Here is a 25,595-nt window from a genome sequence, read left to right as displayed (position 1 = left end):
TCATAGATCCAAGTGTCCTTTTGAACATTAAGTCACAGGACATTGACATCACCCAAGGTTCTGTGTGACCATGATGAATCTAGACAAAAGAAAAAAAAAATGACCAAATAATTCTGGCAATGGTGGTACGCACCTTTAATCCTAGCACTCGGGAGGCAGACGCAGACTGTGAGTTCTAGGCCAGCCTGGTCTACAGAGTGTTATTCTGGGATGGCCAAAGCTACACAGAGAAGCCCTGTCTTGAAAACAAAAGAGACAAAAAAAAAAAAAAAAAAATGACCAAATCCCCCCTGGCCTGGGTAATCTGAGAGATTGTTACTTTGTTACCAATCTTAGCTTTAGCTCTGTCCTCCTTTAGTCTGTTCTCTTGAATAATATTTGTTAAGCAAGCCAATCCAGGCTGGGCATGGTGGTGTACACCCTTTACCTCAGCACCTGGGAAGCAGAGGCACATGGATCTGAGTTTGAGGCCGGCCTAGTCTACTAGTGAGTTCCATGGCAAACCAGGGCTACTAATGAAGCTGCCTCAAAAAAAAAAAAAAAAGTCAGTCAATAAAACCAAACCTAATCATGGATGACTTCTGATTCCTGACAGCAGCTAGTCCAGAGCAAAGCCCAGCTTCCTTAACCCATGTCCTTTCCTGCCCTTGGCACACCCTCTTAGGAGCCTCTCCATGACGCCCATCATGCACCACCTTTCTTGCTGCAATGAGTGGTAAACATAACCCATCCCACCATGAGGGTGTTCTCTTGGGCTTTGGCTAGAAAACACTGACAATTTGGAGACAAAAAGCTAACTCCTCAGCAGGCCAGAGACCCAGGGGAGTTTTGCCTAGTCTTAATCTTAATCACCTGACATAGCCCCCCAGGAGCCTCCGAGATCTGCATCTCAGCTAAGGAAAGCTCAGGAGTCAATCTCCAGGCAGATTCCCATCTCGAGTGTCTTGACACTGGCCCACTACCCACAGAGAGTGCATGGGAGCAGTTAACGTGGCTGTTGGATTTGGAAATAGCTGCCGGAGTGTATTCACTTGTGTAACATTTGTTCAACCTTTTCTGACAACTGCTGCATATCACGGTGCTATGTTAAGTCCTGGAGATAAGGACATGAGTCATATATAGGCCCTGCCTTCAGTGGCTTTATAACCTGGTGGCAGACACAGACAAGGCAAAGGGACTATCAAGTGCAGCCCAAGTGCTGGGAGGATGCTGTGTGAATGTCAGATGGAAGTTCATTGCCTCGCACAGTGCTGTATTGTCCTGCTTCTACTTGACTGACTGAAGCGGTTTTGTTTGCATCTGCTCTGTCATTCCCTAGGACCCAAACATGGAGTAAGCTATGCTTCACAGACGACAGAGGCTAAAGTCCTTTGGTTCAGTGTGCTTACACATCTCTCTTCCCTTTCCTCCAGGCCTTCCATTCTCTTGCTTTCCTCCTGAAACCTGGCCATTCTTCCTGCCACCCCCTCAGGTTTGCCTTCTCACTGTGGCTCTTCCTCTGACTGCAGCAGCTCCTCTCTGCCTGTGTGTGTTCTCTGCCGAGGCAGCGGAGCACAGGGAAACCCGGGTGTGTGCATTTGAGTGTCTGGTCTATTGGCCACCACTTGCACGGCCTTGGGTGACCACTCTCCTAGGCACTGGCCTTCCCATAAACAATGTGTGAACATAACCGGCTAGATCACCTCTCCCCTCTGCCCTGACATCCTACATATAAAAGAAAAGAGTCACTTCATGTCTCATTTGTCCACGGTCTTCATCACTTGTCCTTCCTGAAGCCTACAGCAGATGCTAAGAGAACCTGCCCTTCCCCACCACGGCTCTGCTTCCCCTTTGGCTGAACTAGACTTTCCAGGTTTGTGGTTTTGTTTCAGAGGCAGGGTCTCATTATGGCCTAGAACTTACTACTCAGATGAGGCTGGCCTGAAACTCATGGCGATCCTCCTGCCTCAGCATTCTGAGTGCTAGCATTATTGGCATAGGCATACAACTCCACACTTGGTTTTTAATCTTAATTTCAGATTATGGTTTTTGAGTCTTTTTTAACCTAGCAAGTTACATCTGGACCTGGAAGCCCTGGAAATTGCATCCTGTCTGATTTTCCTTCCATGGAGACCCTGACAGCTTCAAACCTGGTCTCTGTGAAATATGACATCCTTTTAGCCCTTAAAGTAGTGTTTGGCTTCAAACCCAGAATCACACCCCCACCCCCAAGAAAGCTGAGCGTAATTCTTCTCGGGCATGACACTGTGCATACATTCCAACCCAGCCATTTAAGAGCTTACACCTTACACAGATGGTCGGTAGAAAGCTCCCATAACCCAAGCTGGTTCTCAATTCAACGTGAATATACCATTTCAGAAAACCTCCCCCATGCCATCCATATAAGCCCACAGCCAAGCCCTTACACCACCCTCTTGCTGTTTGTCTGTGGCCATTTCCACATTGACTATGGCCTTGGCAGTACCATGCCCTGAAGTACCACGTGATACGAGAGCCAGGAAGCTTGTAAACTTCTGTACTGAGCTGTTAACCATACACATGCGCAAAAAGAAACTGCGTATAGGGAGGGGGTGTACAACCTAGTCCCAAGATTTGCTAGTAAGCAATTAGGTTTTAAGGGTCATGCCTCTTGGGGCTGGAGAGATGGCTCAGTGTTAAGAGCACTCGTTGCTCTTGTAGACCAGGGCTCCATTCCCAGTACCCACATGGCTGTTCTCAACCATGTGTCAAATAAATGAAATCTTTAAATTTTTAAAAAAAAAAAAAAAAAAAACAAGATCAGCCAGGTGGTGGTGGTGCAAGCCTTTAATCCCAGCACTCGGGAGGCACAGCCAGGAAGATCTCTGTGAGTTTGAGGCCAGCCTGGGCTACACAGCGAAACCCTGTCTGGAAAAACAAAACCAAGATCCTGCCCCTCAAGAAGGAAAGGACAAGTTTTGTGTTTCAGCTATCAGAGGTCCATCTTGAAGCTATCACTCCTCCACACACTCGCACCCTACCTGTGCCTGAGTGAGGCCTTCGGCTACCTTGTTGAAAGACTATTCCAAAGCCACAGATGTGGGGTTCTGGCTTCCACCCAGTAAGACAGGCCAGTTTCCTAGCCTTCCACTATCCTCGTATAGTGATACAAAAGGATGTGGTGAAAACCACCTCCAAGTCTCCTCCACCACAACCTGAACCTGTCCAGTACCAGGTTCCAGAAGGAACAACTAAGGTGACAGACACATCAGGCAATCATCTTGACTTGATTAATGGGCCCAGGACAGTTCAAAGCTCAGAGCACTCCAAACTGGTTCCCTTGGTGACACAAGCCTTTTTGGGCCACCCTTACCCCAGCAAGCTACATTCAATGGTACAGGGGGTTCCAATAAGACCTCAGCTTTCAAGAGAATTTCCCAGGCAACCCTGAAACTCTTAAGAGGGAAGAGGTCTCTCCAGCAATCCTCTCAGCATGCCCTTCCCGTAGGCGGTGGTTAACTGGAAAAGGATACCTAATGGGAGTGTTGCCCAACGTTGTAAACATGCTGCTGCTCTCGGGGCGGGGGTGGGGGGGTGGGGGGGTGGCACCCTGTGCGCCTTAGAAGAGTGCAGCTCGGTGGGGGTGGAACAGAGTGCGGGAGGTCTCCACGTGGACGTGCTAAACACTTTGCTCCCAGCCGCCCCACGGAATGAATCCTTTCCCAGGAGCTCAGCCGCCCCTGCTAGCCTGCGGGACGAAAGGAAGGAGATGGAGGGGCGGGAGCAAGAAGGAAAGAATTGAGGCGAAGTTTCAAGGGGTGTGCCCGGCAGGGCGGAGGATTCTAGTTCTCTTGAGTCAGCGGATCGGGGCCCAGCGTGACTTCACTGCTTCCCAGGAAGAGGCGCCCTGGGGCAGGAGGCCGCTTAGAGTGCAGCAAGCAGTAGGCAGCAAGAGTGGAAAGGTTAGAGCACCGGCTGCCTGAGCCGGGCAGGGCTCGATCTTGGGGCTAGGCTGGCCAGCACACTTGGGGTGGGGGGAGGCTAGGGAAGGCAATGCGCCATCCAGGAAAGCTGGAGAGTTTAGGGGGCAGAGGAGCGCTAGATCCGGCAGCTGCGGCCGCCAGAGTCAAGGCGCCACGCGCATTCTGCCTGTAGGTGGCGCTGCAGAGGCGTCTGCTCAAGAAGAGTGGGTGGGAGCGCTCAGCCCCCCACGGGGTGATCTTGGGATGGGGAGGTCCTGGCGCCTAGAAAAAGGATGGCGAGGAAAGGCATGACGGGTGGCTAGAGCCCCACCGCTTCTTGTGGCCTCCTTCTTCCCAAGTAGCAGGAGAGCTGCTCCTGTAGATGAAAAGTGCGAGTTTTTCGGAATCCCTCGGCCCACGTCTCAGGCCCCCGGCAGAGCTCGAGGCCCGGCTACTCTCTTCAGCCTAGGTACTGCAGTTTCAGAGCCTCTTTACAATCTGGGGATGGTGCTCTTGACCTGTGGGCAGTAGAATGGAAACTTTGAGTCACGTCTCGGACGCTGGGGGTGGGTTTCCCTGAAAAGCCACTCTTTAGCCTGGCTCCCGTGAGACCACAGAGCTCCAGCACAGAGCTCCAGACTGTGGTCAGGACTGGGGTGCAGGCTGGGGACCAAGGCTCAACCTAGCTGAGGGTTCAGCCTGAGACTGGATCTGGGGCGACCATTAGGGAGGGATTCCATGCTGATCGATTCAGGCTTCTGCAACTCTATAGGAAGAAAAGGCTCATCCTGGGGCACAAACTCAGCAGCTTTTCTCTCTGCAGACCGTTGAATTTCTCAAAGATTTATTCTTATTTTTAATTAGTGCCTACATGTGTGTCTGCTTGTGGCCTTGTGCGTGTGAGTGTGGCTGTCGGTAGAGTTCAGAGGAGGTGTCAGATCCAGTGGAGTTGGAGTTACAGTTGGTTGTGAGTGCCCACCCTCCACGTGGGGGCTGACACTTGAACTCTGGGCCTCTGAAAGAGCAGTAGGTGCACTTAACTGCTCAGCCCTTTCTCCAGCCCCACAGCTACAGCTTTATCCTAACTTCCTGGGTCCTGAACTCAGAGCCATAATGCTGGTTAGACCTCCCATTGTAGTTTATGGCTATGTGGTGACTGTTGCGACCATCAAAGGCTCAAAATTACCTGCGGCCAGACACCTTTGAGCCGGGGGACTCCAACCTCATCCCTTCCAAAGGCTAGAGGGCCAGTTTCCATGATAAAACTTGACAGATAAAATATAGGAGCGGAGTAACTCCCTCTTTGCTGAACCACAAGTAAGTAAATAAATAAATAGTAAAAGCAGATCCTGTCCGAGCATTCTGGGGGCCTCTTCTCCCCTGCCAGTCCTTCCAGCGCTGTGCTTTCAGGGTGTCCAGTCATCTGAGAAAGTTATCTACAGATTTTCCATAAAGAGGAGGAAAGAGGAAAAAAAATGAAAAGGATCCTAAACGTTCCCAGGTTTCACTGTGTGCCAGGAGAAATATAGTCTGTCTCTTGCCCAGACCTCAGAACCCCGGCCTCTTTCCTAGGGCTGGTGCCCAGCTAAGCTATTCCTGGAAGTCCCTCCCTCCTGCTAGCCCCCTCCCCAAGGTGTCTCTCCCAAAGCATGACTGAAAAGGAGCACGTGAGCAGATCTTGATGCTCCCTGCCTCCCTTTCTACCTCCAGAGCCTGCTCCCACCTGACTCCTAGTTGTCAGCCTAGGGTCCCCAATGTCACTGTGTTGTCTTCTCTCTCCAACCTGGCCCGATGCCCTGCTAGGTGACTGGGAGACGATCTGATATACTAATTTGTGTTAATGTGCTAATGGATGCTTAATGGGGTCATGTGCTAACCATGGACCAAACTCTAGCTCAGCTTCTTTGCCTCGATGTCAAGTCCAAGCTGCAGGGATGGGGAATCTGGGAATCTTGGGCTGACTAATCTCCACTACCGGCTGGGGGAGTAGGGGAGTGGAGGAAGTCAAGGCCAGGGAAGATCCCTGGGTGCTAGTGCCTTAGAGCTGCCTCGGTTTCAGTTTCATCCTTGGCTGACACTTTCCTCTGTCCAGTGGAATTGCTTTGGTTTGCCTCCAACCCCTCTCCCCTCCCCTGCTACCCCCCTTTTGGACTGCTTCCTTCCCTCCGTCAGCCCTTCACTCTGTAAAGAGAGAAATGGGAAGATAATTTGCCAGCAACGAGGGAAAAAATGTACACGTAGTCACCCTCAGATACACAGGCTCACATACCACATTGCCTTGCAGACACACAACACACGCACACGCCTACACACACACACACACACACACACACACACACACACACACACACTTATAGCCATGAGACCCACACAGAGGCACATTTAAGCAAGCAAGGCTCTAGCCGAGATCTATGCCACACACAAACCCACAGGCACACTCCTTCTCTCACACACAAACCAGCAGCAGCCGAGTTGGATGGCTTCCTCAAAAGAGGGCTGGAAAGTTTGTTTTCTGCCAGCAAAGGGGCCTAGACATTCCATGAAATGACTCACAGTGCACCTTTATAGACATTAAATATTGCATTAAACAACAACAACACTCAAGCCCTGCTGTGGTGTCAGGGTGGGCAAACTGAGGAGTGTCTGTCTTCTCCATGGGCTACGGCTTTGCCTCTGTGTAGCAAATGTCTCAGGCTTGTCCTTGATTCCCCGTGTGATGGGGATAGTCCAAAGAGAACAGAATCATCCACCTCTTGCTACTACTCCCAACCTGGACCCACCCCTCGGCTGGATATGCTGTGGGTGCGAATGGCCCCCCAGGCTCTTTCCCATCCCCATCCCCGTCCTGAATCTCTGGGAAGTGGGCCCACCCCTCACTTTGCATCCAGTTAGTGCTCTTCAAAATCACTGTTCCTAAGCAGGCTCTCTCCCCAACTGCACTAGGTCTGTCTTTACTGTTGCACAACTTGGGGCGCACACATTCGCCTCATAAAATATGGACAGTCTCGTGGATGACTGGGGCCCTTTCCTTTTCCTTGATGCTCCTCTCCATCACGGGAGGGAACACCAACTTCTTGGCTACTGTGTCTCTAAGCCCCAGAGCACTCCTCTGGCAAGAACAACAAAAGAAAAACAACCTTTCCGTGTTGTGATATTCTGGTCCACTCACACTGTGTTATGGGCAGGTTAGTCAGGCCCAAGTCTCTGCAGTTCCATTCTAAGGACACATCAGAAGTCAAAGGGATAACACAGTATGCACACACACACACACACACACACACACACACACACACTCACTCACACCCATATACCATGCACACACACAAAAGGATTATAATTTTTATTAAAAAGATGACACTGTTGAGGAGTGAAGGGTAAACTCTGGTTACATTCATCAGTGGCCCTGAACCCTTACTGCTCTACTACCTCCTGGGGATTCCCAGAGCAAGGACTGGAGACCCGCAGTATTGAGACTCCAGGGCCTTTGCCCTAATTTGCCGAGCTCTGCCTGAGGCCACTTCTTTCTCTTTCAGGTGAGTCATGGGCTCATCTCTCCCCCCGCCCTTCCCACCTCCCAAACCTCCCTGCTCCCATCCCTGAGGTGCCATGGCAAACGAGTATGGGATGTTTCCCAAACACCAACCAGGATCCTGGATGTGGCTGGGATAGTACTTGCTATTAGCCACAGCCTCTAGGCTTGACATGCTGGGTGCCAGGCTGCCAACTCCCTTCAGCAGCCTCTGGAGCGGCTGTCCAGCCTACCAAGAAATGAGACACAGTGGTTCCCGTAAAGTTTTGTAGGGGCTTCAGTGTCCCGGGGACTGTCAGGAGAACCAGCATGTACTCCTTTTTAAAAAGTTTTGAATCTTTTAAAATACATGTGTATGTGTGGCCATGATGCATACGTGAAAATTAGAGGACAACTTTTGGGAGTCAGTTTCTGCCTTCTACCTGTTTTGCAGCAGGGTCTGTCTCGTTGTTCTGCTATGGCGAATTCAGGCAGCCCTGGAGCTTGTCCTGAGTCAGAGTTCCCCATCTCCACCTCCTGTATCAGCATGGCATTACAGATGTGCACCACCCATTTCTGACTTTTTGTGTGGGTTCTAGAGATCGAACTCAGTTGGTCAGGCTTGTGTGGGGAGAGCCTTTTTTAAAAAACAAAGGTATCACTCTGTAGCCAAGGCTGTTCCTGAACCTATAGCAACTCTCCTGCCTCAGACTCTTGAATGCTAGAATTACAGCAGTAAGCTACTGCAACTTGCTTGGATTCTCCATTTTAAGAATGGAAAATTGATTGTGTGTGTGTGTGTGTGTGTGTGTGTGTGTGTGTGTGTGTGTGTGTATCATCTGTTCTAAGGGCCTTGATTTGGTGCTAATCACGAAGCTTTTCTTTTAATTGCATTACATTAAAAACATAATAAAATGTGTGTGTGTGTGTGTGTGTGTGTGTGTGTGTGTGTGAATGTATGTGTATGGGTGTGAACATGCTCTATGGTATGTGAATGGAATCAGGACATCTTTGGGGAATCAGTTCTCTCTCCCCTTCTTCCACCGTGTGGATCCTGGGGATCAAGCACAGGTCTTCGGGGGTTAGCAGCAGGTGCCTTTACCCACTGAGCTGTCTTGCCACGTCCTCAACAAGCTTTATAGAATGAACACTGCCTATGCTGATTAGCCATAATCTGAAGCATCAAGATTTCTGACTGTCATTTGGATACCTAGGCCTTTCTGGAAACCCTATGACTACAAATGTGCGGTTACTGAATGCAACTGAAAAATGAAGGCTTGCTTTACAGGGCTTCTCAGCTTCAGACCCGGAGGAAGAGTCCTCTGAAACTAACTTCTCTTCCTGATCCAGAATAAGCTTTTCCTTCCAAAAGTCTGGTTGATCCATAGCTTTTCTAGCATGTTTCTGTGGTAGAAAGCAAGGGCCACAGAAACTAGCTTTGCGGTATTTTGTTCTGGCCGCAGGTTTGAACAGAATTTGTTGAGGCCAGTGATTTAAGTGAGGAAGGGAAATAAGAAATCATTGTGCCTTTAAACAACCTGGTGTGATGTGCAGCAGAAAACAGACGATGGGCACTGCCTGAGAGAGGAGGCAATGGAGACCATCAAGGAAGAAGGGGCCAAATGAGAGTACGAGGATAGACGGGGTCCTGGCGGGGTGGGGTGGGGTGGGGGTGAGGTCCTTCAGCTCCTGGAAAGAATCAGGTTCTGAGGCCTGAGAGTCCCCAGTCAGGGCAAGCCAGTCAAGGAACAGGGAGCGAAGAGGGACCGAGAGGGCGCTGCTGGATGGCTCTTCCTGGGCATCAACAGGCAATACGAGAAGGGGAATTCCTGCCAAGTCAGGGAATGAGCTGTTGCCAGAGACAGTGGCTGTCCCCGGGAGAATGCTGAAATCAGTCTGGCTGGCCCCACCTGGTGTGGACTTACCCAATGGGTACGCGGAACATGGGGAGGCAAGCAGAGAAGGGCTGGCAGGCTGAGGAGCAACAGGGTGATGGGGAAAGGCAGCCAGAAATGTCATTCAGGTGGCTCATGGCTTCCCAAGGTGAGATCAGACCAAGATTTTCATCAAGTTGGGGTGGGGTGGGGTTTGCTTTGACTTCAACTAGGAGGGTGTGGGGCTGTGGTTAGTTATGAGTGGCTGGGGAAGGTGGTAACTTACGGGATTCCCACAAGCTGTAGGCTGCAGGTCACCAGCAGGCAGTATAGCCAGACCCTTTGAGTGGTCCACAGTGTTGATCTCTTTCTCTGACCAAGAGGAAGAGCTTGCCTCATATTCTGCCTTGAGGCTTCAACCTTGGTTGAAACTACATATATTTTCAGAAGGAATGCACCTAAGTCCTCAGCAGCATCTGCCTTGGTCCTGCTACATTTTCTTGCAAGAACTGGTTTGAGAAAGCCAATGGAGGTTGAAGATAGCTAACATTTATGGAGGCTATGTTATCTTACTCGGTCCTCACCGCAGCTTTATTGGGGTGGTTCTTATCATTCTCAATTAAATTTTTTAAGATTTATTTATTTTATTTTTATGTGTATGAATGTTTTGCCTGCATGTATTCTGTGCACCATGTGAATGACTGGTGCCCTCAGAGGTCAGAAGAGGGCATAAGATCCCTTGGGAAGTAGAATTACAGATGGTTGTGAGCCACCATGTGGGTGTTGGGAATCGACCCTGCATACTTTGGAAGAGCAAGTGCCAGCCATCTCTCCAGCCCCACCCTCTTAAAGACAGGGTCTCACTGTTTAGCTCTGGATGGCCTGGAACCTGCTATATAGATCAGGCTGATCTTGAACTCAGAGATCTTTCTGTTTCTGCCCGCCAAATGTTAGAATTGAAAGCCTGCACCATGCCCAACTCATCCTCATTTTTTTTTAACTTTTATTATTTTATGTATTGAGGTGTTTTGCCTGCATGTACATCTATGTACCAAATGTGAGCCTGGTGCCGTCAGAGGTCATAAGAGAGAATCAGATCCGTGGGGACTGCTGTGAGCCACCATTGTGGGTGCTAGGAGCCCGACCTGGGTCCTCTACTAGAGTAGCAAGTGCTCTTAACTACTGAGCCATCTCTCCAGCCAGTTTGGTTTACGGTTTCGTTTTGTTTTTGAGACAAAGTCTCACTATGTAGCCCTGACTGGCCTGGAATTTACTATGTAAACTAGGCAGGTCTTACTCACAGGCATCCACCTGCCTCTGCCTCCCCGGTACTAGGATTAAAGGCCTGCAGCATCTCGTGGGGGCTCACTGTTTTAATTTTTGTACCCACTTTGGCCTTAGTGCATTTTGAAGCTGTCCAGAACCTACCCCAAACTAGAAAAGAGAGCCTCACAGGCAAAAGTCCAGCAGAAAGCTGTGTTTTTCCAGGATCTAGAATCCCCTAAAGAGAATGTGTTCACTTGTAAAAGAAAAAGAAGTGAAAATTTGCTCTTGGTCCTTGTCTGTCTGGGTAAGCAGGAGGTTTCAGGCGCCTGTACCTCAGTGCAGCCGTTAGATTTTTTTTCACTGTTAGCCTGTGATCCACAACCATCTTTGATGATGTCACCCACCACCACTCCTGTCCCCTAGTCCTGTGCCAGGGGCCATCTTTCCCAACGCTGATGAAGCAGGCTTTTGGAGGGGGGTGAGTAGGTCCTGAACTGAAGAGCATTTGGCCACCTCTCAGAGGGCCCTCCTCCCCTGGAGCCCCTTCAGCAGCTTCTCTGCCAAGGTCAAGTCTTGCCGCTCCCCCACCATTCCCTCCCTCTCCGCATGCGCCTCTCCCGCACCCTCACCCCACCCTCGATTCAGTCTGCATAGAGCTGTGAGAAGTGACAATCTCCACTAGACACCTTCCCAGGACTTCCTAGTTGTAGTACCAGATGGGGACTGAGGTGGATACGGAGGCAGAAAAGAGGCAAAAGGGGAACAAAACAGAAAACGGGTGGAAGTAGGCAGCTCAAGTCCCGCTATTGCTTGGCTTTATATTGAAGACCTGTGGGGCGTGGGCTCTCTCCCTGAGCCCCAATTCTGGCTGTCTGGACACCTGCTGTGTTGGCCTCCAAAGTGCCCTAGGTCGGACTTCCCTAGAAGTCCCTGCAACTGTCCAGTCACACCAATCCAGGAAATATCTCGCCCGAGACTCTATGGGGTAGGGGTGGGGGTGGGGGCCCTGGGAGTTAACATTGTTTCTGAAATGTACCCTCTCTGTTTTTAAGTAGCACCTACTGCTAGGCCGCCTGATTGGCACACAGCAGATGCTTGATAATGTAGCGTGCTGGGGTGGGGGGGGCGAGCAGCGGAGGTATCAAGTGATTGTACAGGGAGAGTGAGCGGCTGGATATGGCCTTCCAGAATCCCCAGGCTATCTCCACGGGATATTGTGTGGGACTTCCCGCCGAGAAGCGCCCAGTCAGAGCTGAGGGCCCCGGGGCCCGCCAATTATGAGCAGAGTGGGGGGGTGCTAGCCAGAGAAGCCATTCGTGCGACGTGAGCTCGGGAGGGGCTCCGTCTGCTCGGAGGTAGGGTGGGCAGCGAGCCTCGCGGGGAAGGAGAGCCCGCGCGGGCCCCTGGCACGGCTTCCCCTGCCGTGTTGGCGACCGTGGCGGGGTTAGGGTGGAGGGGCGCTGTTTCCACTGCGGTGCCTAGCCCCTCCCAACCCCCCTCCTCCACCCCGCCCGCTTGCCCCTGGTCCCTCCCGTCGGTCCCTCCCTCTGGCTCCGCAGTCCCTCCTCGCCCTGCCTCCTTCGCGCCGGGCCCAGCCTCCGCCCGCGGGGACGTGTGTCTCCAGTGCGATTTCCCCTTTCTCTTGCTCGCCTCGGCGCAGGTCTCCGCCGGCTCGCGCGGCCCCTCCGCGGGCGCCCCCCGCCGCCGCTCCCTCGGCGCGGCCCGGCCTCCCCGGCGCCCCCATACTCCCGTCGCACAGCTGGCACCCCGGCTCCCTTTCAGCCCGGCGCCGCCGTCTCACCTGGTGTTTGCATCTCGCCCTCCAACTTTGCCATTGGCGGCGGCGCGACGTGTGGGAGAGCCCTGCGCCTCGCCCGCCCGGACCAGCCTGCCCCGGCGCCGAGGTGAGTCACGGGCGCGGGGCGGTGGGGGCAGGCGGGCCCCGAGGAGCGAAGGAGGGAGGGAGGGAGGGAGGGCGGGCGGCGGCGGCCCCCGGCGGCCGCGAGGACCGACCCGGCGCCGCGCTCAACTTCCACTTCTCCTTTCCGCGGCGCCGAGCTCCAGGCGCCACTTGCCGGAGCCCCGCTTTCGAGGGGGAGAAGTCGGCCTGGCGGGGGTGGGAACTCGGGTCTCTACCCCTGGAACGGGGAGGGGACCGTTCGGTGACCCACCCGAGGAGCCCTGTGACCGAACCCGACCGGCAAAGCGCCGGACCTCAGGTACGTCGATGGCTCCTCTTCTTGGATCACGGGGAGAGAGACCTGGAAAAGTTTGCCCGAGTGGAATGAAGGGCGCTGGGGCCGGGGAGTAGGGTTGGGGGGTGGGGGGGCCGAGAAGGGTGCGTCAGCCTCGGCTGGTGGAGTGTGTACTGTGCAGAGCCCGGGCTCCTGATCCGACAAGAAATAGAACTGATTGGCAGAAGCCGGGCGGGAAAGGCACTTTTCTCCAGCCCGGGGCAGCTTAGGTTCCGTGGAAGGGCTGTTGGTGACTGCGGCGCTCTCTCCCCCCCAACCCCCAATCTCAGCGCCCGAGGGCAGGAGGGCAGGAGGTTGAGCAGACTGGAGCGACTGGGCTAGGCTGAACCGGTGGCCCCTAGGGCTTTCACAGCCAGGCACTTTAGACACGCACACACACACACACACATAATCGTGCGCGCGCGCGCGCGCGCGAACACACACACGCTCGCACACACGCTCGCACGTAAACCTATGACTTGGAGACCTGAACTGCCAAAATAGAGACCTCTTGGCAGGGGCTGGAGTTTCCGTGTAAGCCAGCCGCCAGGCTTCCCGCTCCCGCGTTCCCGCTCTCCAAGGTTCTCCCGCCTCTTGGCTTCCTCTCCTGATACATCCGAGGGGACTCAGCAACCGCACAGCGCAAAGGTCTCCCCAATGCCAGAGTCTGGCTTTGGCGGTTCAGAGACTGCTGAGCTGGCAACCACTTTATGAATTCCTGTCCCCTCCACGGTACCCCTAAACTTGCTGCCCTTTCGTCGGGATTGGGCCTGGGATTTAGACTTCCTGATGAGTTACCTCCTGACCCTTTGGCATCTGGGCCCAGCAGGGTTCTCTTGGGTACCCCCAACCACCACCGCACCCCAGCTGAGGAGCCCAGGGATTTGATGACCCTTTGATTCCTTCCCCTCATCCCTCTGCCTGAGATAGAGGCCTGTCTGGTCCTGCAGCTTCTTCTAGTTAATGTTTGACAGTTCATTGTACCTAATCATTTTAATTAGCTCTTAAAGTGGGGAGTAACAGTTAACCTTGGACTTCTCGATTTTGGCCTGGTGGGGCCTCAAATGGGAGGAGTTCTGGGGAGGTAAGAGCGGAAGTGAGGTCACCACCCCTGGCCTGAGCCACCACAGCTGGCTCCAACAGCTGGTGGGCACACCCATTAGGGACTCAACTCCTGTGAGCTGACCCTTGCTTGGCCTGAATGCCAGGATGGAGGGAGGTGAAGGGAACCTATCTATCTCTCTCCTCTTTGGGGAGACAGGGTACTTTGGCATCGAAAATGCCCAGGAAATTTGTAAGCCAAGGAAGAATGTCAGTCAGATTTCCCAGTTATAATGTGCTTTCTTGAGCCCGTGCAGAAAAAAAGCTAGGCTCACAGGAGCTCTCTCTAGGTGTTCGAAGATTATCAGTGACAACCAGGAGCTGCCCTAAGAAGCTGCCTTGCATATGGGTGTCTCTGGCGCTGGGTTCAAAGCCCGTGATCTCTTGTGGTGTGTGTGTGTGTGTGTGTGTGTGTGTGTGTGTGTGTGTGTGTAGGGGGGTGTCTATGAAGCAAGCTCCACCATTAGCACCCTCACCCAGCCTCTCTTTGTGAGCCGAAGGAGTGGCTTGTTTGCAACTATGCCTGGCATTCCTCCCTCCACTTTACTGTTTTGCTGGCTACTCAGAAACTAGTGCCCACCCCTGGCCCATCCGGGGGCCCCCAAATCCAGCCTTCTTCACAGAGTGCTAAGTGATGGCACCCTAGCTTAAGCTTCCTCTGCTATCGGTTGGGACCTAAAAAGGAGGGCCCTGTAACCTGTCCTGAGCCTGACAACGTAGTGAAAATGACCCCAGGGCTTCAAAAATGTAGCTCTTTGCACCCAGAAAGGCCCAGTCAGCCACTGGCTGAGAGTATGGCTTTCCCATGGAACCCTTTACTCCTGGGCTTCCCCAACTTTCTCATTCTGCCCCAAGTCACTAGAGCTAGCCTGTCTGGGTTGAAACTCCAGCTTTGTCGTTTACTAGTTATGTGCCCCCCCCACATCAGTTGTATGCCTTAATTTCCTGACGTGGCAAGAGAAACTTGCCTTATAAAGTTGGAGAGGAACAAATACATCCATACATATAGGCTGCTTATTAGAACACTGTGTGGTACCCAGCACACAGCAATTGGCACTCTGATAGTGGCAAACACACTGCCCAAGATTCAGCTCGGCAAACATTTGCTGCGAGCTGGTCTTAGTACTGAGCTGGCCCCAGCTAAAGTGTCAGTGGAGAAAAGAGATGAAGAAGACACCACTTGCCTTCCAGGGTAGAATGTAGGCTGAAATGGTGGTAGGATGTAGGAGGAGTCCGGAGAGATTGGATGAGTTGTCTGTATAAATAATGTAGTTTAAGGCCAAACTGAAGCACTGGCTGCTTTTGCAGAGGACTGGGGTTTGGTCCAACATGGTGGCTCACAACCATCTGTAACTCCAGTCCCAGGGATTCTGACCTCCTTGAGCACCCGGAGCACACATGTGATGCACAGATATACACAGATATACATGCAGTCAAAACACCCATCCACAAAATACAAAGGAAGTAAAGCCAAACTCAAATTCCTGGGCCAGGATGGGGAGCCAGGCCTCTCCTTTCTTGGGGACCATGGTTTGGTTCTGGTCTGGATGTTGTCTGTCCCTCAAGCCTGCCCTAAGATTTGGTGAAGGAGAAGGAAGAGAAAGTGGGCTCATGTACAGGCTGCAAGTGGCAGGCACTTGGACTGTGATTTACTGGGTGTCAGGGCAGGATGGCATTACTTAGGGCCCCTCCCAAACACCCCTAAAGCTCTGGCTCACGCCTGGCATGCCTCCTTCACATCCCATAGTCCCCTGATGAATTGGGAAGAGCCTTGGGCAACCCTTGCTCCTCTGTTCTGGGCCTGACCCCAGCCTGGCCTTGGTTATCACTCCTGGTTTTCTAAGCTGCAAAAAGGTTTCTGGCTTCACCGCCAATTTATTCCCTCTGTGGTTCTCAGACTGAAAACTAGTTCTGCAGGGGAGAAAAGAAACTCGGGAAAGGTACCCAGAATCCCACGGGCGCTTTCCTAGGGGTCAGGGGCTTTTCTCATCAACACCAACCTGCCTGCAAATCTCTGGCTGCTGAGCCTCGTGTGTGTGTCTCGTAATAGCGGCTGTGTTGCTAATGCCCTGTAGCGCGGGGCCCCAGCGCTGGTTGCCAAGAAACTGCTGGTCGGGGTGCTTATGAGGGTTCTGACCTCATAGGGGCTGCTGAGTTTCAAATCAGCAGACATTTATTAACACCTACTGTGTGCCCAACCTGTGCTATGGGCTGTGGGGGAGCTGAGGGAAGGAGGTGGTGGGCCAGAGATGACTAAGAGACTGAAACAATCAGAGGCGAGGACAAGCAGCCAGGCCAGGGGCTGGTCAGGTGCTAATTGTACTTCTTGGAGCAGAGGCCAGCACGGCCAGGACTCTGAGGTCAGCAGCAGCCAGAAGAGGGAGGGGAAGGCTTTGTGAGGGATTCGGGTGAGAGCTAGACCTTGAAAGGGGGCGGGGGCAGCGAGGGGGAGACGTGGCTGGGCAGAAAAGGGAGAAAGGACGGCTTTCTCTCTATTCCCTGGCCACGGACTGACCTTCGAAGCCTGGATGATTGTTTGGTAAATGCATGTCACATAAAAGAGCAGGTCAGGGAGTGTGGGTGGCTTCGTGCAGTCCTCGATCTCCACTTCAGGACATACAAAATGGTTGGCCTAGACAGTGAGCCGGCCTGTATTGATAATGCACAAAGGATGGCCAGGCTTCCCTGCCACCCAAGCTGAGAGGCTCTCATTATTAGCTGCACTTCCAACACAGGCAGGCGAGGAGACGAGGGAAGGAGGGAAGGACGGGAAACGAGAGGTAGACGACATCAAAGCAACTGTGCCATCAACATGCCACAATTGTTCCCAGGAGAAACGGGCTGCCGAGGTCCCACCTTTCCCCAGGTTTTGAGACTTCTCTGGAACCCTGGAGGTGGAGAGCAAAGGTTTTCATCACCGGCCCCCACCCAGTCAGCTGGGAGTTGAAGTCTAGAGAGTCTCACGTTTGTGCCTGGCCACCAGAAATTCACCATGTGTTTCTTCTACTTTTGTGTCTTCCGCGGCTGGATGGGAGGAGGGCTTTGGCTCTCGTTAGGTTTAACTGGATAAAAACACCTGGATTACCTCCACTCCGCTTTGGTTTGTTCTCTTCTTGCTCCCTTCTGGCCTTCCTGTCCTCGGTGCATTTAAAAACATAAAGGGACCTACTAGAATGCCTTGATTTGGACTGGGAAACTGTGTCATATGGTGAATTTCTTGATAAAGAGACCCAGCCTGGCCAGGCTAATCCCAGCACTAGGGAGGCAGAGCCAGGTGGATCTCTGTGAGTTCGAGGCCAGCCTGGGCTACAGAGTGAGTTCCAGGACAGGCTCCAAAATAACACAGAGAAACCCTGTCTCGAAAAACCAAGAGAGAAGGAGAGAGAGAGAGAGAGAGAGAGAGAGAGAGAGAGAGAGAGAGAAAGAGAGAGAGAGAGAGAAACCCAGCCTGCTCCCAGAGGAAAGGCGAGGCTCTGCTGAGAAGGGTGTTGAATGCAGCAGGGTCTTCAAGGAAAGTTCTGGAACATTTCTCAAAGAGGGTAACAAGAAACAAGAGTGTGGTGGCACACACCTTTACTCTCAGCACCTGAGAGGCAGAGAGGCAGGTGGGTCTCTGAGTTTGAGGCCAGCCTAGTCTACATATGGAGTTCCAGGACAGCCAGGGCTACGTAGTAGAGAGACCTTGCCACAACAAAAGCAGAACAAAAAATTGAGGGGTTCAGTAGATGATCCAAGTTGAACAAGCTTAACTTCCTACCTCTAGATAGGCCATTTCTTGTCCAGTGCAGATACTTCCTGCCTCTTAGTCTACCTGCCCTTCTGGAAGCTTCCTGTCTTCTTCTAGTCTGACACAATATCCTCCTCAAGGAGCATTTCTGTCTCGAGAAGGGGAGGGCAGTCTATATGCATTCTTATCCCAGACCTGCCAGGTTCTAGTTGTGTGACAGACAATGGGCTCGTTGACTTAACCTGTCTGGGTCTCACTGTCATGTCACAGGAAGGAGTGACAAAAGAGATAATGTATGTGAAACACTGAGCATATTGCCTTGTACATTGTACCCACCCAGTAAGTATTGCCTGGTATTATTATCAGTCCTGGCCTGAGATTGTTGTTGCCAGTCACACAATCTTTTCCCTGATCACAAAGTCACAAAGGGGACTTTGCCAAGATCCCTGGGTTAATGAACCCCTTTGCCAGAAGCGCCGACAGAGTATGCCACCCCATTCGTGGAAACACCAGGGTGGTTGTACAGCTTTTTCTGCTAACATTTTGTTAACTCTGCCATCGTGAAGGATAAAGAGGGACTACGGAAGAAGCAGCGTGTGCAAACGTGTGTGTGTGTGTGTGTGTGTGTTATCTATGAAGCCATTTGGAGTGGTAGGCAGTTCTGCAGTTAATAGTGGAGCTTGAGCAGCTGGAGTGATGGCTCCATGGATAAGAGCCTGCTTGCCGAAGCTCCGGTCTCCAGAACTCATGTCGGGCAGCTCGCACCTGCCTGGAACGTCAGCTTGAGGGGACCTGACACCTTCTGCTGGCTCTGCAGGCACCCCTCCCTCCCACCACGCACACACACACACACACACACACACACACACACACACACACACACACGTTCACATAAGCACGCACACAGCACACGTTAATGACTAAGAAATCTTATTTAAAGAGTGGAGCTTGAGCCACCAAGGTAGCTCAGTGGGGGGAGGTGCTCCTGCCGAGCCTGAGGACCTAAGCTCCGTCCCTGGAGCCGACATGGTGGAAGGACAGACATCCCTGCAAGCTGCCCTCTGACCTCCACATATGAGCCACGTGCACACCAACACAAATTTAACGACATTTCCAAGAGTGGGACTTGTTTTGAATATTTGTATTGATATTGCCATTTCCCCCGGTCTTCATCGTTTTTTGTCTTGAATATCCACTGAAAAAATCAGAAGTGAGCTAGGTGTGATGATGCACAGTGTCGTCTCACCACTTTGGGGGCTGAGGCTGGAAGATGGAGAGTTCAAGGCTTGCCTGGCCTACATGGCAAGTTCCAGGCCAGCCTCAGCTACAAAGTGAAACCTTGTCTCTAACAAAAGAAGAAGAAGAAATCAGAGGAAGTTTGTTCCTTCGAGAGAAGGCCTAACATTCTACCCCTGGGGACTATTTAGCAATCATCAGTTGGTTGTTTGCCTCCTGAGGACAGAACCCTGGAAGCCAGTTGGCCAACTCTGTGCTCACCACTGCTTGACTTGTTTCCCCCACCTTTCAGTTGACAGAGATGCTGGGTGCCTGCTGGGAAAATGCCCAAAAGCCTTTGTTTGAGCCTGGGACACAGCCTTTGGCCAGGAGATCTCAGGGTCCAGAAACCTTTTCCCAAGGCCTCTCAAGATGACTTGGAGGTCCCATCTGCTGTATCTGGATACAGCGGACTAGCCGTGGACCACCCTAAGTGGGGCGGGCATGCTACTGGATCCCTTGGTCCCCGCCCATCAAGTTAAGAAAGCTAGGCCTTGAGCAATGGGAGAGTCGACAATTAGTCTTAACCTCCTTAAATACCTGATAACCTGATAACACTGGTACTCAGGTGCAAACTGAGGTGATAATCTGTGGTTTTCCAGTGTTTTCTAGGATAATAGTGATAGTTCAACACTTCTGAGTCTGTGAAAGTCCATGTGCAGAAAGCAGATGCCTTTACAAGCTCACAAGGTGACCAGTTCCTTAACACCACAGTGATCTAAAAAAAAAAAAAAAAGAAGAAAGAAAAAAGAAAAAAGAAGGGGGAACAGACCCAGATCCCTTCTTAGAGACTCCAAACCCCATTCTAGAGTGTCAGGGACATGTGTGGTGTCCTTACTGTTAGCAGGTGGGACATTTCATAGTTCTAAATTGCATAATGGGGGACTAATGACTTGCCTCGAGAAAGATCATTTTTCTTCCTGAGCTTCCTTGGGGAAGGCTTCCTGCAGGTGAGAGGACAGATGGCCTCTCCAAAGAGGGAAGACAGACCATTGGCTATGTTCTAGGGGCATTCCAGGCTGGGTGGTAAAGTAACATTGGCATGAGAAAGCCGGAGATACAACATCATAAGCCCACCACAATCAGCCTGTGTGATAAGTCCCAGCTTCAGAATGTGACTCTGCTGGTAGCATCAGAGAATATATATTCCAGGGAAGCATTGCCTTTTCTGTCTTCACTACTGTGGCAAGGCAACACGACACAGTCAAGTCATATAGAAATGACACATAATGACAAAACCACAGTCAATGTTGGCTTTTACAGTTACTTCTATTTTTGTTTTGTTTTTTTGAGACAAAGTTTCTGTGTGTGGCCGGGGCTGTCCTGGACCAGGCTGGCCTTAAACACTTAGATCCGCCTGCCTCTGCCTCTTGAGCCTGCTGGGATTAAAGACGCGCCGCCTCCGGCTGACAGTGTTACTTCTCTAGTTCTCCTGCTGGTTGTTACTTTGTACAAACCAGGGCACCTTTACTTTCATTTTACCTCACAGCTTTACACCAGTGTACAACAAATGGCAGATACTTCCAAGGGTACGATTTGATACTGTGTGACTTATAGAGAGAGCCGGCAAACCATCACCACATTCAAGAGAGAGCTAGCATTTGCGGAGCTTCTGGGAAGTTTCCTTGTGCCCTTTGGCGATCCCACCTCCCACCCTAAGGCAACTACTGCTCTGGTTTCTGTCACTATAGATCAGTTTGCCTTTTCTAAAGTTTCATATAATTGGAATCATGCAGTCTTTTCTGGTCTGGCTTCTCTCTGCATATTTATGTTAAAACTCTTCCTTGTTTTTGTATATATCAGGGTTTCTTCTTCACTTTCTCTCCCTCTCTCCTCCCCCCTTACTCTTTTGAGACAGGGTCTCACTTTGTAGCCCTGGTTGGCCCTGTAATTTAACCATGTAGACCAGATGGCTCTCGCTCACTGAGATCTGCCTACCTCTGCCTCCGGAGTTCTGAGATTAAAGGATTACGCCATCATGCCTAACGGATGTTTCATTCTTTTTTATTGCAAAGTAGCATTCCATTGTATGGATAAAGCACACACTCTTTATCTGTTCATCAGCCTGTGGACATTTGATGCTTTTTTCCCAGTTTTTAAAAACTATTGCAAACAAAGCTGCTCTGAACATATGTGTGCAAATCTTTTTGTGGCTATGTTTCCTTTTCTTTTGGCTAAATACCTGGAAGAAAAGTAACTAGATTGTAACAGTAGTGATGGTTCTACTTTTAAAGAAACTATTACACTGTTTTCAAAATGACTTTACCATTTTACACGCCCCCTCTCCTCCCAAAGAATGAGAAGCCCAAGTTGTTCATCTTCACTGACGATGGTATGTAAGGGGGGTGCCCTTCCTACTTTTGGCCATTTTCGCAGATGTGCCTTTGGGTTTCGTTATAATTTCAATTGACATTTCCCTAATTATTTACTATGCTGACCATTTTCCGTGTGCTTATTCACTGTCTATATCTCTTCTTTGGTGAAGTGTCTGCTCAAGTCTATGGCCCAGAAAGTCCGTTGTACACTCTAGATACAGGAGCCCTGTCAGATTCCTGCTTTACGAACATTGTCTCTTTTCTGATCCTTCTGCCTCCACCTCCCAAGTGCTGGGATTACAGGTGTACGCCACTGTCTAGTTCTAGAAGGCTTTAGTTTTGCACTCAGTCCTAGCCAAAATGCAACTGATCACTATTTTTCTTTCCCTATTGAGCTGGGAATTGAACCTCGGGTCTTTTCGCACTAAGCAAATGCCTTACCACTGAACTATGTCCTAAGCCTTCATTTTTCCTTTTATAGATCATGCTTTCAGTACTACGTCTAAGAACTCTTTGCCTAGGCCTAAATCTCGACTATTTCATCATATGTTTTCTTTTATAATTTTAGGCTTCGAATTTTGGTCTGTGATACATTTTGAGTTAATTTTTCAGTATAGAGATCCAGAACTTTGTGTGGGCTAGGCAAGAACTCTTCCAGCCTTATTTTGATTATTTTTGAAGTCATTTAAAATTTTTAGTGTGTGTGTGTGTGAGTGTGTGTGTGTGTGTGTGTGCGTATGTGTAAATGTGTATGTGTGTGTGTGAGTGTGTGTATGTATGTGTGTGTGATACATATGTGAGCGTGGGCACGGACTCAAACCACCAAGTGTATGTGGAGGTCAGAGGACGACCTTTGGGAGTCAGTTCTCTCCTTCCATGGTAGGTTCCAGGGACTGAACTGAGGCCATCACCTGCCATCTTGCCAGCCCAGATTTTGGTTACTTTAAGTCCTTTGCCATACCATATGAAGTTTAAAAATGTCTGTATAATTTTCTTTTAATACTTGAATACACTCTATTTGTATTAATTATTAAAACAGCTTCCCCTGGCTTTGCTTTTGAATCTTATAATCAGGTATGTGCTTGATATTACTGTTGTTTTAGATGATGCTTTTTAGTGATGTTCTGTGGCTAAAGGGTACCTTAACTTTTTTTTTGTTTCTGGTTTTGTTTTTTTGAGACAGGGGTTCTCTGTGTAGCTTTGCACCTTTCCTGGATCTTACTCTGTAGACCAGGCTGGCCTCAAACTCACAGAGATCCGCCTGGCTCTGCCTCCCAAGTGCTGGGATTAAAGGCGTGCGCCACCAACGCCCAGCGGGTACCTTAACTTTACTGTACATTTGTAGAACGACATTGTTTTGCCTGTTTTTAGTGAATAAATCCAAGATTTCTTCCATACGTCATTGTATACATGCCTTGCTTATCCCCTTTCAATCATGTCTGCAAAGATAGCAGATCTCCTATAACCAAAGTATAGCTGGGCATAGTGGCACATGCCTATAGCCCTAACTATTTAGATGCTGAGGCAGAGACTGATGTTTGAGGTTAGCTTGAGCTATAGAGCAAGACCTTGTTACCCCTTCCTCCCCCACCCCCAAACACAAATGTTTGACTTCATAGAGTTTTTCTCATATCCCATTCTCTCAAATCATTTTGGATCTTAGACCTGGTACAAAATCATGACACCGTTCCCAAGGGTACAGTGATGTGACTTGAACTCAATATTCCCAGGGTGGGACTGTGGTTTGTACAAAAAAGCTAATGCTTTTGATGATAACCTGATTATCAACTGCCTTCTCAATGGTGCTTGGACAAATAACTCACTCTGGCATTTGTTGCTATAACGGGATTGCAGCAAGAAAGGAAAAGTGGTATCTGAGTTCCTAGCCCTTTGTCTCCCAACTGCTGGCCAACCATACTTCTAGTCTGTGATCCTAAAATCAGCCAGAGCCTGTACCTTGACAGTTTACATGGGTTAAATTCATGGATACTCAGATGTAGGTTGGAAACAAAAGAAAATCAAGTACAGCTTGATTTCATGGAGTTTACTGCCTGCTGGAGAAAGAAAAGATATACAAGAAATAATTAGCAATTCAAGACCACATGGGCTAAAAGAATCTTGTGACAGAACTTAAAGGCCCTGGGGAGTTAAAAGTGTGTGTGTGGTGGGGGGCTCTGGGGTGTGGATTGTAATTACTAGAACACAAACAGCTCTGTGAGGTTAGGGGACATGTTCGGGACCTTGCTAGATGGGTACTGTTTGATTAGACAAAAAGGATCACTAAGGGATGGCAAGCCTGAGAAATTCCATGAATGAGGCTGGAATGTTCCCTCAGGGGACCATGAGGAGACCACTGGGCTAGAAGCCCAGCTTGAGTTGGGAAATCATGGGAACGAGGCTGAGTAGGTAGGGTGGGGTCAGACTGCTAAGGACCTTTGGAAACCAAGTTAGATGAGTTTGGACTCTAGGGCTCTGCTGAGGCGGAGTCCAGCTGGTTGTGGCCATAGCCACAGATCTCAATGTGTGTCCTGAAGAAATTGGCACCATCTCAGAGGCCGAGGGAGGAGTTAGGTGGAGGCAGGACCAAGGCTGGAACTTGATCTTTCTTACTCCCAGTAAAGAGGAGCAGTTTTTAGCTGTTTCCAGCCTTTCACACTTCCTCCCCTTATAGTTCATGGCGGAGATGACTGGCAAGGGATGATGGGACACGAGACAGCACTACCAACCAGCACTTTCTAGCTCGCCTACTGACTGACCCACCCCGCTCCTTACCCAGACACCTTAGGCGACCGCCTAGGAGTTCTAGGTGGTGTCTGAAAATGAAAATGCAAGCTCAGTGTCTCGGGGCATGCCTATATTGCCAGCTGTGTCGGAGGCTGAGAAGGGAGCATGGTTTGAGCCTCAGTTCAGAATATCAAGGCCAACCTGGGCAACATAACTAGATGCCGTCTCCACATAGAAATAACAAAGAAAGAAGGCAACAGAGAGAAAATCAAGTACGGCAATGCAGACCTGTAATCTCTTCCCTTGGGAAGCTGAGACAGGAAGATTGCAAGTTCAAAGCAAAGCTGGACTCCGTAGTAAGACCGGTGTCAAGAAAAAAGAAATGTGTTCAGGAGAGAAATGACCCGTTGACCCAGTATCAGCTGCCACCATATCAACACCAATTGGTTTATGAGTTTTCTCTTTAAGTTTTATTTATTTGTTTTTTATGTGTCACTTTATTATTTTTTATTCTTCTCTCATATAACATATCCAAACCAAAGCTTCTCCTCCCTCCACTTCTAACTGGTAGGAAAGGCTGCTTCTCTAGAGATGGGATTTCAGCCAAAATATTTTTTATTTAAAATTTTTTTTTATTTTACATACCAGCCACAGTTCCCCCTCCTTCCCCTTCTGCTTCCCCCACCTCCCCCCACCCCCATCCGCTCCTCGTAGGGGGTAAGGCCTCCCTTGGGGAGTCTACACAGGCTGGCATACCCAGTTGAGGCAGGACCAAGGCCCTTCTCCTTGCCTCAAGGCTGAGCAAGGTGTCCCACCCTAGGGAATGGGCTCCAAAAAGCCAGTTCATACACCTGAGATAAATCCTGGTCACACTGTCAGGGGCCCCACAAACACATCAAGCTACACAGTTGTCACCCACATTCAGAGGGCCTAGTTCGGTCCCATGCAGGCTCCTCAGCTGCCAGTCCAGGGTCCGTGAGCTCCCACTAGCTTCGGGTCAGCTGTCTCTGTGGTTTTCCCTGTCATGATCTTGACCCCCACTTGCTCCTATGATTCCCTCCTCCCTCTCTTCAACTGATCTTCAGGCGCTTGTCAATTTGTTTTCGAGACAGGGTTTATCCATGTAGTTTTGGAGCCTGTCCTGGATCTCGCTCTGTAGACCAGGCTGGCCTCAAACTCACAGAGATCCACCTGGCTGTGCCTCCTGAGTGCTGGGATTAAAGGTGTATGCCACCACCGCCCTGCTGGACAAAAATTTTTGATAGAGGGAAGAAATGTGGAACAGGCAATGAGCCTGTAAGGAATCCTGAGAGCCATGAAATCTCTTAGAGAACGGGAACCTGAGATTTCAAGAACCAAGTGCCACTAATGGCGAAACCGTTTTAGCAGTTTTTCTGTTAGCCCCCAAAGTACACCAAACTGTGTGTGTGTGTGTGTGTGTGTGTGTGTGTGTGTGTGTGTGTGTGTGTGTGTGTGTGTTTGAGACAGAGTCTCACCATGTAGTCCTATCAGATCTTGAACTCAACAAGGATCCACCTGCCTCTGTCTCCCAAATGCTGGGACTAAAATGTTCAAGAGTGCCACAGCAAACGGCTTAAACTGGGTTCTTGAGCTAGAAGGCTTGTTCCTATAACATTTCTTTACAATGTAT

The 25,595-nt window shown here is 50.5% G+C and overlaps 1 protein-coding gene across 2 annotated transcripts in view; it reads left to right on the top strand.

Moving 5' to 3' along the window:
* The first annotated feature begins 12,251 nt into the window (after window positions 1-12,251).
* Elf4 (E74 like ETS transcription factor 4) overlaps window positions 12,252-25,595 on the top strand; it is a 43,289-nt gene continuing 29,945 nt past the window's right edge. Inside the window, exon 1 of one of the 2 annotated variants that reach the window (XM_028887364.2) lies at window positions 12,252-12,472. The gene's annotated coding sequence lies outside the window, so the exon portion shown is untranslated. Of the gene's footprint in view, window positions 12,473-12,570; window positions 12,788-25,595 lie in introns of those variants that run through there. The other variant, XM_037198862.1, reaches the window with a different exon arrangement.

Source organism: Peromyscus leucopus, chromosome X (assembly GCF_004664715.2).
Source record: "Peromyscus leucopus breed LL Stock chromosome X, UCI_PerLeu_2.1, whole genome shotgun sequence".
Lineage (NCBI taxonomy): Eukaryota > Metazoa > Chordata > Mammalia > Rodentia > Cricetidae > Peromyscus > Peromyscus leucopus.
The sequence above is the reverse complement of the archived record's forward strand: the minus strand, read 5'-3'. Positions and strand labels throughout refer to the sequence as shown.